Genomic DNA, 12,190 nt, shown 5'->3' on the forward strand with positions numbered 1-12,190 from the left:
TTTAGACCATATTTTGCAATATCAGTAGGCCAAACCTCACTGCTGGGACAGAACACAGCAGCTGGAAGGCACTTTCAATAACCCAGAAGCATATGGGGACAGATTCCATTTGAATAACACCTATACTTCACCTTCATGTAACACAAACAGCTCAGAGGAAAATGTCAACATGTCACATTTTCTCCGGTTTATAAATGAGCTGAGAAGAAGTCATAACAAACCCAGACTGTTTCTATGCCAAGGCTGAACATCGAATAATGTCTGCTTTATGTTGAACAACTGCTAGTTATGAATCATTTTATAGTGTTTTTATAATTTAAGTTATTATGGTGATTTCAGTCTTTCTCATCGTGTGCACAATATCAGGTGTAACTTTTCATAAAATGACCAGAAACTACCACCAGATTAATCTTTTTCCAGTTAACTTGGAACAAAAATCCAAAGTGTTTGTTCCAGATGGAATTCATAGCGTGTGTCTTAGGCAAGAATTTCAGAAAGGGGTTCATGGTGTTACACTCAGAAATCAACTCAAGAAAGAACATTTGCAGCTCTGTTGGTATAGTGGGTATAAAAAATAATATAATACCCCAGTTTGTCTATCAATCTCTTTGCCACAACCCAAATGTTCCGCCAGATTTAGCTTTAAACTCTGGCCAAAAACTTTAATTTTTTACTGATGAAGTCTTTCTTTTGGTGTTATAGCTGTCCTGAACTCACTGTGATGCTGAAGTATAAAATTAATCTCATCTTCATTTTCCTGACCTCAGTTCCTTCTGAAGATAAGGAAACCCAAGCATGATGCATCACCATGTTTCGCTGTGGGCGTAGTCTGCTTTTGGTGGAGCTCAGTATTGTCATGCGCCAAAGTTACCTTTTGGAGTTATGGCCTGAAAATTCAGTTATAGCCCATTTCCTCCACAAGGTTTTGGAACATTTTAGCTGAGCCTAAATACTTTCTTTGGAGGCAACGGCTTCTCCTTAGTCCATGCATTAAGACAATGCAGGTGTTGTTCCCATGTAGAACATAATCAGCACTGCAACCTGCAAAGCATTCAGTGTTACTGTCAGCCTCTAAGCAACCTCCCTGATCAGTTTCTGTTTTTTCATCAATTTTGGAGAAACCCCCAGTTTTTTTTATTTTCCTGTTGTCTCGATATTTTCTCCAAATATCGATGACTGCTTTCACCGTTTCATGGTATAGATACAGTTAAGCCCAAAATTATTTATACAGCTGGTGGATTTACTGTAGATTACAATAATTTTTTATTCAACCAAGAAGGTTTTTTTCATGACACATAATTATACAGGTTTCTCTTAAAATATAACAGGACAATGAATAAGGGTTCTAATTTTTGATGTTTTTATTTACATCACTAATACATCTTATCTTCTCAAAAATCTATTGAAAAGTTTTGTTTTCATCACAGCAATGAAAGGAACCAGGAAGCCCAGTTGAGATCATAAATCTCTTTTAAATGCTTCTTTAATTGCTGACCAGCTTCCACTTGTATTTTTTAACCATTTATCTTTTTCATTAAGCTCCAAGTCTGTCATGTCGGAAGCTTTAGTTCCCTCTCTCCATACATTCTGAATCAGATTCAATCAGCACTTCGACTGGATCATCCATAACATTAATTTTACTTCCAGTCAAAAGACACATGCTGGTAACATGGAAAGATTATGCCATAGCTCTGAAAGGTTTTTGTTTTTACATTACCTAATACTGTGTATGTATCTTCTTCTGACTAATACCTTTGCACAATGAGATCCTTTTGATTATTTGCAACCTTCTTTGTTTTGCAAAGTATGGCTTTCTTTAAAGGAGCAAATGACAAAATGTCAAGAAAATTCTACAAGAACAGCTGAGATTCGAATCCGATTTAATATAATTTATGGGTGGTGTGATCTCAGGAAGACGGAACGCTAATCCTGAAAAACAATGTAATTCAACACAGCATTGGTTTAAGGGTGTTAATGCTTCCATTATTGTGGCTTTTTGTCTTTTTTTCATTTCTTTTCCCAATAGATTGATCGGTTTTTCATTTTAGGCATATTATTTTTATTTCAACTTGGAAAGACTCACAAAGAGAAGACAGGGATGCAATTAGAAAAGTTTATTAGTGAATGTTTATTTCTTTGGCGCTCGGACCCTGGTGGAAGACGTGAATGCTGAGAACGACCTGCGCTTGAATGAACATCTTATGGTTAGATTGAGAGATGTCTTTCCCCCTGAGATCCGATCCTGGTGGTGGAGTGGAGGCCTGATGAAATTTGGAAGGAGTTTGGAAGCCAAATGGAGATGGGGTGGAGGAGGGTCAAAGTTCAGCTGCAGAACGGAGGGATCCATGGATGAAGATCTTTTAAATCGGAGCCTTAAAGGATGATTGGCCGGGGAGAAATGCAGACTTGATGCTGATTGGTGGAGCAGAGCCGCATGGAGGAGTAATTAGACGAAGCTGGAGGTGATGGTGAGTCTTCCATGTTGAATTTTTGTTTAAACTCCATGTCACACTAAAACTAGAAAAGGTTTCAAATGATTTACCAAGGTTTCATTTTATTTAACAAAATCCTGCTACTTTAACAGGGCTGTGTGGCCATTTCCTGTTCACTGTATGAACACTGATTTTGGTATTTACTGATGGAAACTAGAAACAGTTATATATGTTCCCTGATGCAAACTTATTTTATTATTTCTGACAATTATTTTGTCAGAAATTGCTATGGCAAATCTCTAAATGTGTCACTTTAAACCTTAAATTCAGATAATATTGTAGATTCAGCTTGTCTGTCTGGACTTCCTTTATTTCACTGATCACAACAAGACATGTTATTGTGTTTTTGGGAAGATAAAGTAGTATCAGAGCAGTTTACTGCCCTAGAATATTATGATGGAGTCATATTTTTGAACTCAACAATAAGTAATAGAAGCTGGAAAGTTTCTGAATGCAATCCCTTCCAAAACAATACAAATTTAAATTGTAAAATAGCTCCGCCAGCTTTGTGTTTACTTTAAAAAAATAAGAAACCTGCTGCAGGCACAAGTTTGTATTGGCACATACTTTCCAATGATGTATTTCTATCTCAGCAGAGGTGGAATGTAAAAATGATATCATAGAAAATCTGAGCAACTTGGCTTCGCATAAAAGCGGTGGAGCTGATTTAATAAGACTTGCATGCCAAGATATGGAACACAGTCTCATATGAGCTCATTATCAGTTAGATGGATAATGTGTGATGTCAGATTCATATTAAATTCTCAACTTTTTGACACTGAACAAATTTAAATCCCACTTAAATGGCTACGTTACCTTCCTTCTCAATACTTTGTAAACACGTTTTGTGTATTTTATGTTCTAGTAGCAAAAATTGTACCTTTAAGAAAATATACTAAAAAGCAACAGTATAAAGTGGATGTCGGTGTCTGTGAAGACATAAGCTTCAGGCAAACAGCTATTTTGTACACAGTAAATTAATGTATTTTGAGGAATAGTTGAGTAAATCATAGAGATGTTTGGAATGTGATTACCTTTACATATTTTAAATACAAAAGTAAAATAAATGTATATGTTTTTCTACAGGGCTGTGAAAAAGTATTTGCCCCTTTACAGATTTCATTTGTTTTTGATTTTTTTGTCACACCTAAATGTTACAGACTATCAAACTAATTTTATAATCAGGTATGGGTAACATGAATAAATACAAAAGTAGTTTTCAAATGACAATTTGATGTAATCCCGCCCCTCCGCCCGTGTTGAATATTGAATTAGCTGTAAACCGCCACAATTCATAAGCGCTGAGTTCAATTTCACCCCAGTCTGCTTACTGCCAGACCTGCAGAATCAAGATATCACTTAAATAGAACCTGTCTGACAACATGAAGCGGGCTAAAATATCTCATAAAGCAACACCCAATGTAATAGACAATAATATAAAGTAATTGCCATAAATCAGGGTTACATACCATTTCTAAGGCTTTGGGATTCCAGAAAACCAAAGTGAGAATCATTATCCACAAATCGAGAAAACATGAAACAGGGATGAACCTGCCCAGAAGTAGCTGGCATACCAAGACGTTTGGGAAAACTGGTGGACTGACAAGACAAATCAGAACTTTTTGGTGTGTGTCCTGCTACACCTGGGTTAAAACGTTTAGATTGAGGTACCTACACATATTCAGTACTATTAACATGTATTGATTAACAAACATGGCGGTAGTGGTATGATGATCTGGGGCTGTTTTGCTGCAACAAGACCCTGATGAATTGATCTAATTAGTGGATTGATGAATTTTACTCTCTGCTAGAAAATCTTGAAGTAGAATATACAGACATCAGTTTAACATGTTAAGATGTAAAGTCTATTTGTTTTTCTAACCTTTGTGGACATTAACAACCAATTTTAACAATATCAAAAGATTCAGATGATACAACTAAATCAAAACTTAATTAAATGCATTTCAATATGAAACTAAATTAGGATATGCCCATATTTATTGACACCCCACACAGTCGTATCAAATCTAGAAATATTTTCTTGCTCTTTGTTTACACAGTTTAAAACCTAATTGACTCCATTATTTATTCATATATCGGTTTGTTTTTTTGTAACTGTCCACATAATTTTAGTGTTACATTTTCCAATGTATGTAGATAGTGGAAATAAGACTTTGGTAATACAAATTCTCGGTAAACTATATTAATGCGTCACCATCTGGATAAAATCTAAAGAATGAGGAAGCCTGTGTGCTTTCATACATATTTGGGATACATTACTCTTTAGTATTTTAAATAAGGTTTAAATCGCAGTCCTGGTTAGCACTTGTTTTTTAAGACACTAACATTTCAATCTGAAAAGACTCACAAAGAAAGGGATGGCAATTAGAAAAGTTTTAATGAAGTGAAATTACATGGTTATTTCTTTGGCGCTCGGACCTGGGAGGAAGACATGAATGCTGAGCATGACATGAGCTAAGATGAACATTTGTAAGGCTTAGATTTAGAGATGTCTTCCCCCTGATCCGACACTAGTGGCGGATTGGCAGCCAGGGAGCGAGGAAGCCAGAAGTAGATGAGAAGGAAGATGGTGGAGGTGGGGTGGAGGAGGGATGAGCTCAGCTGACAAGCGAGGATGAACACAGCTGAAGGTCCTTTAAAAACAAGGCGTCGGAAGGTAATTGGATGGAGAATCAGATGGACAGGATGCTGATTGGAAGGCCGGGAGACGCACAGAAGAGTCATTGGAAGGTGGAGGCAGTGAAAGTGAGTCTTTCATTCTGAATTTTCATCTAAACTCCATAACTGGCAAGATAAGAAACAGTGTAACAGCAGCTAAACAATAACTTCACATCTGAAGCGTGTATTGCAATAAGAATGACCTTATACGGCCAGAGAAACCATGTGATGGTCTAGTTAAGCATTGAAAGATCAATAATACAGCATTTACTTGAAGCACTAGAATATGTTTCTCTTTAATTGTCTTACATTTGCATTGGTGTTAATCCACTGATGAAGCCAGAACAGATACGTCCACTAATGTTTATTTATTTGTTGCATATATTAAAGGTTAGTATTTGTTATTTAATTTATAGGTAAACCTTCAGAAAATAATTGGAAATCTGTAGTTTAAGATTAAAGCATGCTTTATTCAGAGCTTGTCAAGGGGGAAGTGGTTAGCAGAAATCAAAACCTGGGAAACAATTACTCATACCCGAGAAATATTTATTTGTTAGTTGGGGACTAATAAAACAGAACACTGTTTAATAGGGGGATTTGCTCACATTAAAGAGTGGACTGTTTTTTTTAAGAGAGAGTGATTTTAATTAGTAATATCCATTGATGTATAAAGAGCATACTGTCTTAGCTTTTAGAAAATGTGAAATGTACAGACCTCACACATAACCACAGAGGATGGTCTGTGGCAATCACTGTCGAAGCTTAATGCTAAAGAAAACACCCTGCACCAGCTGAGTTAATGATGTTTGAAGCTAACCCTGCTGTTCTAGCCTGAAGTCAGTTTAAACATTCACGTCATAAAATTATTTCAGCTGTTGACAGAACTAGGATATGAAAATGGACTTTGCCTCAGCCTGACCCGATTACCTGGAAATTGATTTGTCTTAAACATACAACCTTGCTTTTCTGCCCTAAATTGTAGAGCATATGTGTGTGTGTGTAAAACATGAAATATTATTTTCCTTTGAGAGTGTGTTCATTTTTGGACTTGATTTTCACATGTTTGGACTTCAGTTTGCTTTGCTTTCAGCAGAAGAGTTGAATTATAAAAAATAACAAGAATTTTAAACTCTTTAACATCAAACTTCTGTCCTGCACATTTTTCTCAGATTTATGTAAGCAACCTTCATCTATGTCAACAGTATGATACAAGTGCAAGGCACACCAGAAAGAAACTAATATTTTAATTTTAATTGTCATTATAGCATGAGTTTCTGGTACATCTCTCTGAGCAGCTAAAATTTCCACATTCCCTTTTCATTTTCCTTGAATGCTTTTATTTAATGATATGCTTGATGAAATGTCTTCACTTACAGCAGGCTCTCGCTACTTCTGATATCAGAGTATGTGTCTCACAATTAGGAAGAGACTGAACAAGTTTACTTTTTTCTTGGTAGGTATGCAAAAATCAAAACCTTTGCCCTCTAAGAAAAGAAAAAAACAAAACAAAGAACAGACCAAAGTTTGCCAGACAAAGACCAGTACTGATGAATCTAAAATTAAGTATCTGGACAGCAGAACAGATAACCTCATACCAACTGTAAAGCAAAGAGTTGGTTGTGTCATGGTTTGGGAATGCTTTGCTGCACCAGATCTTGACCGGCTCACCATCATCCATATCTCTCAAACATCTTAACGTTCCTCAGACCGATCTCAGAGAATGGTAGATTGGCTACAAGAGGTTACTTGAGACAAAGGGTATGAGACTAGCTGTTTGAGGGGTAGGCTGTTTTAATTCAAATGTTTTCTGAGATAATTTGTAGATTAAAACAAGCCTTTGTAACAAGGTTCAAACAATGGATTTGTCCGACTTTAATATGTGAACATTTATTTTAAAAGTACTGAATATTTATTGGTATCTTTATTTTTTCACATGACTGTGTCTTAATATTTATGTTTTGATGAAATCTTGTGAAAAGGCTATTAGATTTTAAACAGGTGTTTTTAATACAATGTTATCCATGGTAAAATATAACCATTTTACAACAGGAGGCATATCTGTAGTGGGAAGAACAGGGAAGAATAGTGTGACAGCCCTACATTAAACAGTATATTCATATTGAAAGCTTAAAATATGACACTGTTTGTGAAGTACTCAAATTTAAGTATCTGTTTCTCAACCTTTTCTGGCATCTTTATTTGTTTGTATTTTCACCTTCAGCTGATTCTAGTGATGATTTCAGCTCACTAGAATGGAGTTTAAGTGGTTTCCAGCTCACATTGTGTGTGACTCACTTCGATCAAAAAGGCGGCATGTGGAAAAGGAATGAAAAGATCTGCATTCATTCAAAACCATACTCTTTTTATCCCCCTTGAGAGCCTGCTGTTCCTCTAATTAAGCAATTTAGTGTTACATTCAGATGCATGCAAGTGAGCTCGTTCTTAAGCAAAGGAATGATTTCAAAAGGAGCTGTCTGGCTCTGCAAGGACAGTTTGAGAAGGAGCTGAAGGCATAATGTAGGATCAACGTGTGGAAAGTCAGTGGTGCCTGGACCCAATCAAGCAGCTGTGGCCTTTTACCCTTTTTTATATCACAGTTCAGCACTTTTTGCACACACATCCAAAAATGCTTCCAGATATTGTTACAACCACTGAGAAACAGCTGACTTGGTGTCTCTGTCTTTATTGATGACTGACAGAAATGTCAGCATTCCTAGGTGAATTGAAAACTTTGCACATGCTGATTTGGATATATGCACATGCTTGAAAATAGCCACCACTTTATATTATGACTATATATATGAACTATATAAATATTGGTAACAAAAACGCAATCGTTGCTATGATCTCCCTGAATTCTCTCTGGACTTTCCCCTCATCCAGTCAAACACAATATTAGCATATCGCAGAAAAAAATATGAACATTTCACTTAACTGGTGTCGTTTCCAGGAAAGAACTGTGGCCTCAACCTTTGATCATTTGACTCTTATCCTGGCTACTTCACACTTGAACTGCTACATTGCATGCAGAGGGGCATAGCATCACAGTGTGTGAATGGGCGGATGACTGATTGTAGTGTAAAGTGCTTTGGAGTCCTCGGACTTGATAAAGCGCTATACAAGCGCAGGCCTTTTACCATTTTTTACTACAGTAGGTACAAAGGTCAAAGGTACATGCAGGAATTTTCATACTTTCTTTTAATCATAGAGAAATTTTGGTTGTGTACAATGTTGTATCACAATATGACAATAGAAAATATTGTTATCGTGAGTGTTAAAGATTCTTTCTTGAAATGTTTGTAACTTATCTAGAGTGTGCTTTACAGCAGAGTTCTTATTTGTCCATTGACACAAACTTTAACACAGGACTTCATATATTTATACTTAGCTGCAATTACAGGCCAGTGAGTGTATCATTGGAAATGCAGCAAGCTAAGTGTTTTTTTACAACATAAATGCTGGAGCTTGAAATCGATTTCACAACCAATGCTAAGATAATTATGGTTAACCTGGACGAACCAATTACAAAGAGAACATGGATAGATAACTGCACCTATTCTACTTAATTACTTTATCCTGTTGAGGGTTTTTGGGAAGCTGGAATCGTTTTCAGTAGCCAAAGGCAAGGAAAAGTCTATCGAAGATTGCACAACATTTGAACAGTTTGGGTGTTGGGAACCTACAAAAGTCATTATTAAGTGCTTCAACTGATACAAAAGACAAAGAAACTCATTATACATCTACCAGAGGGTTATGATGCAGCTGCAGTACTGATCTCCCAAACATAATTCAGTTGTGCCAAGTGAAAATAACTGGTGTGCAAAAGGAATATGTCACATGCAGTCAACTAGAAGAGATTCATTCCCTTTCCTGGTTGTGAACCAAAGCAAAAGTCAAATGACATTAAAACTCAAGATCCAATTAATCAGCATGACAGGCTGCATGAGGAAAGTCATTCCACTTGTGCTTGCATGGCTGGTGTCTTAGATGAAAAAACAGAAAGAGTGCAATGTTGTCATGACCTTCTGTCTGACTTGTTGTGGTGGAGTTGATTAATGCCACATCAAGTAATACTGTAATACCCTTTGTGTTTTCAAAATTGAAATGTCTCTAAAACATTGTTCTTCAATGAAAAATGTGTTTTTACAGTGCTGTGAAAAAGTATCTGTCCCTCCTACAGATTTCTTCTGCTTTTGTTTTTGCCACATTTAAGTGTTTCAGATCATCAAACTAATTTTAATATCAACTAAAGATGTAAGAAAAACAAAATACAGTTTTCAAATAATGATTTAATTTACTATGGGACAAAAGCTATTCAAACCCATCTGGGTCTATGTGAAAATCAATGCTCTATGTGAGTATATGGCAATTCCTCCAGGAGGCCAGAAAAGATCACAAAACATCTAAAGCACTGCAGGCCTCACCTTAGTTAAGGTCAATGTTCATGCTAAAACAATAAAAAACTGGGCATCCATGCAAGAGTTACAAGGTGAAATCCACTGCTGACCGCAAACAATTCAAAGGCTTATCCCAAGGAATATTTTAATGATCCACATGATTCCCCAGATGAGAAGAAAGTGGAACATTTTACATGATGTGCATCCAAACCTAACATAGCAGTTCAAAAAATAGATCTAACGACAGTCAAACAGGGTGGTGGTATTGTGGTGGTTTGGGACTACTTCCTGCTCCAGGACCTGACCAACTTACTGCAACTAACGAAAACATTTTCAACCATAAAATCTTTAAGGATAATGTCGAGCCATTAGATTGTGACTTTAAACTCAATGCATTTGGGTTACACAAAATGACAATGATCCTTACCAGACCATCAGGTTCAACCTATGAATGGCTAAAAAAGCAAAAAAATGTTTTTGATTGGCCTAGTCAAAGTCTAGACTTAAATCTGATTAAGATGCTGAGGCATGTCATCAAATAGGCTTTTCATGCTGGAAAGCTCTCTAGTGTTGCTTAAAACAACTTTGCAAAGAACAATTAAAGAAAATTTAAAACACAAAGACTGAAAAGACTTATTGCCAGTTATCCCAATCTGCTTTTGAGTTTAGTGGGCAATCACTTTTTCACATAGGGTCAAGTTGGTTCTAATGGAAAGATAGATGAATGGAAATGTATTTTTGGGTTTCAGGCCTTTCTAACAGTGACCTTGACTACTCGCTCTTCTAACATTTGCATCAGTTGTACCTGACAGACTTAAATTCTCCTTACATTTAAGTCTGTGAAATGTCTGTACAGCACAAGGTCCTGCTTTTCTTAGTTTTCTTATATCTTCTCCTCTTCTCATTTTCTTAATCTAAAAACATTTACATGGCGCATCTTAGGTGTCAGAGAGGGGCCGGGCTTCTCATATACTAGTTAGAAATAAATACTATTTTTACTTGCAGCTTAGGTAAATAGCTGCAGCCAAAGAAAATATTTTGAGGGCAAACAGATGCTCATCACTCACATCATGCTTATACCCCCTCCAACCATACCTGGAAAAAATGCTTGAAATGCAACAATAACCCATTAAAGTGGTGACAAATTGGTCTGCTGCAAATCTGAAAACAACCCCCAAAATGTTTTTTTTCAGGGGAAATACTTTGTCCTTCTTCAGAATGGCACAGTCCTACTTATAAATAAGGCTTTTCCATGTTGAGGTGAATGAATGAGAACAATACAGTGCAGTGTGTGTTCTTCTGGTTATTATAATCATTGTTCCCAGAATCTAATTTGACAGAAAATGTTCATAATTACTTGTAGGCAAGATATGAAAAGAGAAGCATAGGTTATGCTGTTGAACTGTGGAGAAACAACAATCCATCTGATGTCTGAGAAATAATCTCAGAATCTTATAAATGCAGTAATTATCACCTGGCAACAAATACAAAGCAGACCTCTCCAGTAATCCATCATTACTGGAAAAATCTTTTCCACCCAGTTTATTGTATTGCTGACCTGTTCATAAGTATATGCTTTTCTTTTTGTATCATAGTTATTTAATGGCAGATTAAGAATAATTAGCGTTTAAAGGTCCAGTCCACTTTAAACACCTGGTTTGAGAGATAAATGTCTAGGCATGGGAAAGATTGTATCTGGATTTATCAGCATGTTCCAACAACTATAGCAAATAATTGGATTAAGATTTATACACTTAATGAAAGAAAACTGGTTGCAATTGGCTCCATAAATTTTCTTCATTGAAAGTCTTTCCAACTGTAACACTGAAGCGTCGATCAGTTTCTTGCAGTGGTAACCACCAACTTCTCCCCAAAATGACTTGTTAAGCCTTTGCTTAAAATACTCAGTCGCAAATGAGGTTTGCACAGTTAAAACTGTAATTAATAAAGCAAATGCCCTGTGATGTCTATGACTGATTTAAGTACTACTGTTTGGAAAGCTTAGTGCAAGACTGCATCATACACAGTTTACCACAAACTTAATCAAATCACAAGTCACAGTGCAATCTCCTGCCCACTTTATGCCCACAGAAATGTTAAGAAGCGGCATTTTTCTGATGTAGCTATTTTCCATGTTTGAAAAGCGGAAGTGACATGTGAAGCATTGCTTGCCTTATTGAACTACCTCCACAGCATGAAGTTCAGCTGAAGGCTGTTTATGACCCATCGGTTTAAACAGGTATATTGAAGTAGGGAAACATCTAAAACATGTAGAACAGTGGGTCCAAAGAAACAATGGGTGGAAGGACCAATCTAGCTGAATAGCCAGGGAGACTAAATTGTAAAACGTTTTGGCCAGATTACACAAAATTCATTCAAAATGACTTTATTGCTGCATAACTTTAAGAATTATAATCTAGTTGAATCAGTTGCATAAAAAACAAGACTGCCCAGTCCTAAAGTTGTTCAGAATGAGTAACTTCAGAACCAGACTTAATTTTTATTTCTGTCCTATTATGTGTTTCAATTGCTTTTGGAGTTGGAAGCTAGATTACATCAAACCCACTTTAACTGTGTTCTATTTGCAAGCTAGAATCAATTGCGATTTGTTAATTGTTATGC

Source organism: Girardinichthys multiradiatus, chromosome 15 (assembly GCF_021462225.1).
Source record: "Girardinichthys multiradiatus isolate DD_20200921_A chromosome 15, DD_fGirMul_XY1, whole genome shotgun sequence".
Taxonomy (NCBI): Eukaryota; Metazoa; Chordata; class Actinopteri; order Cyprinodontiformes; family Goodeidae; genus Girardinichthys; species Girardinichthys multiradiatus.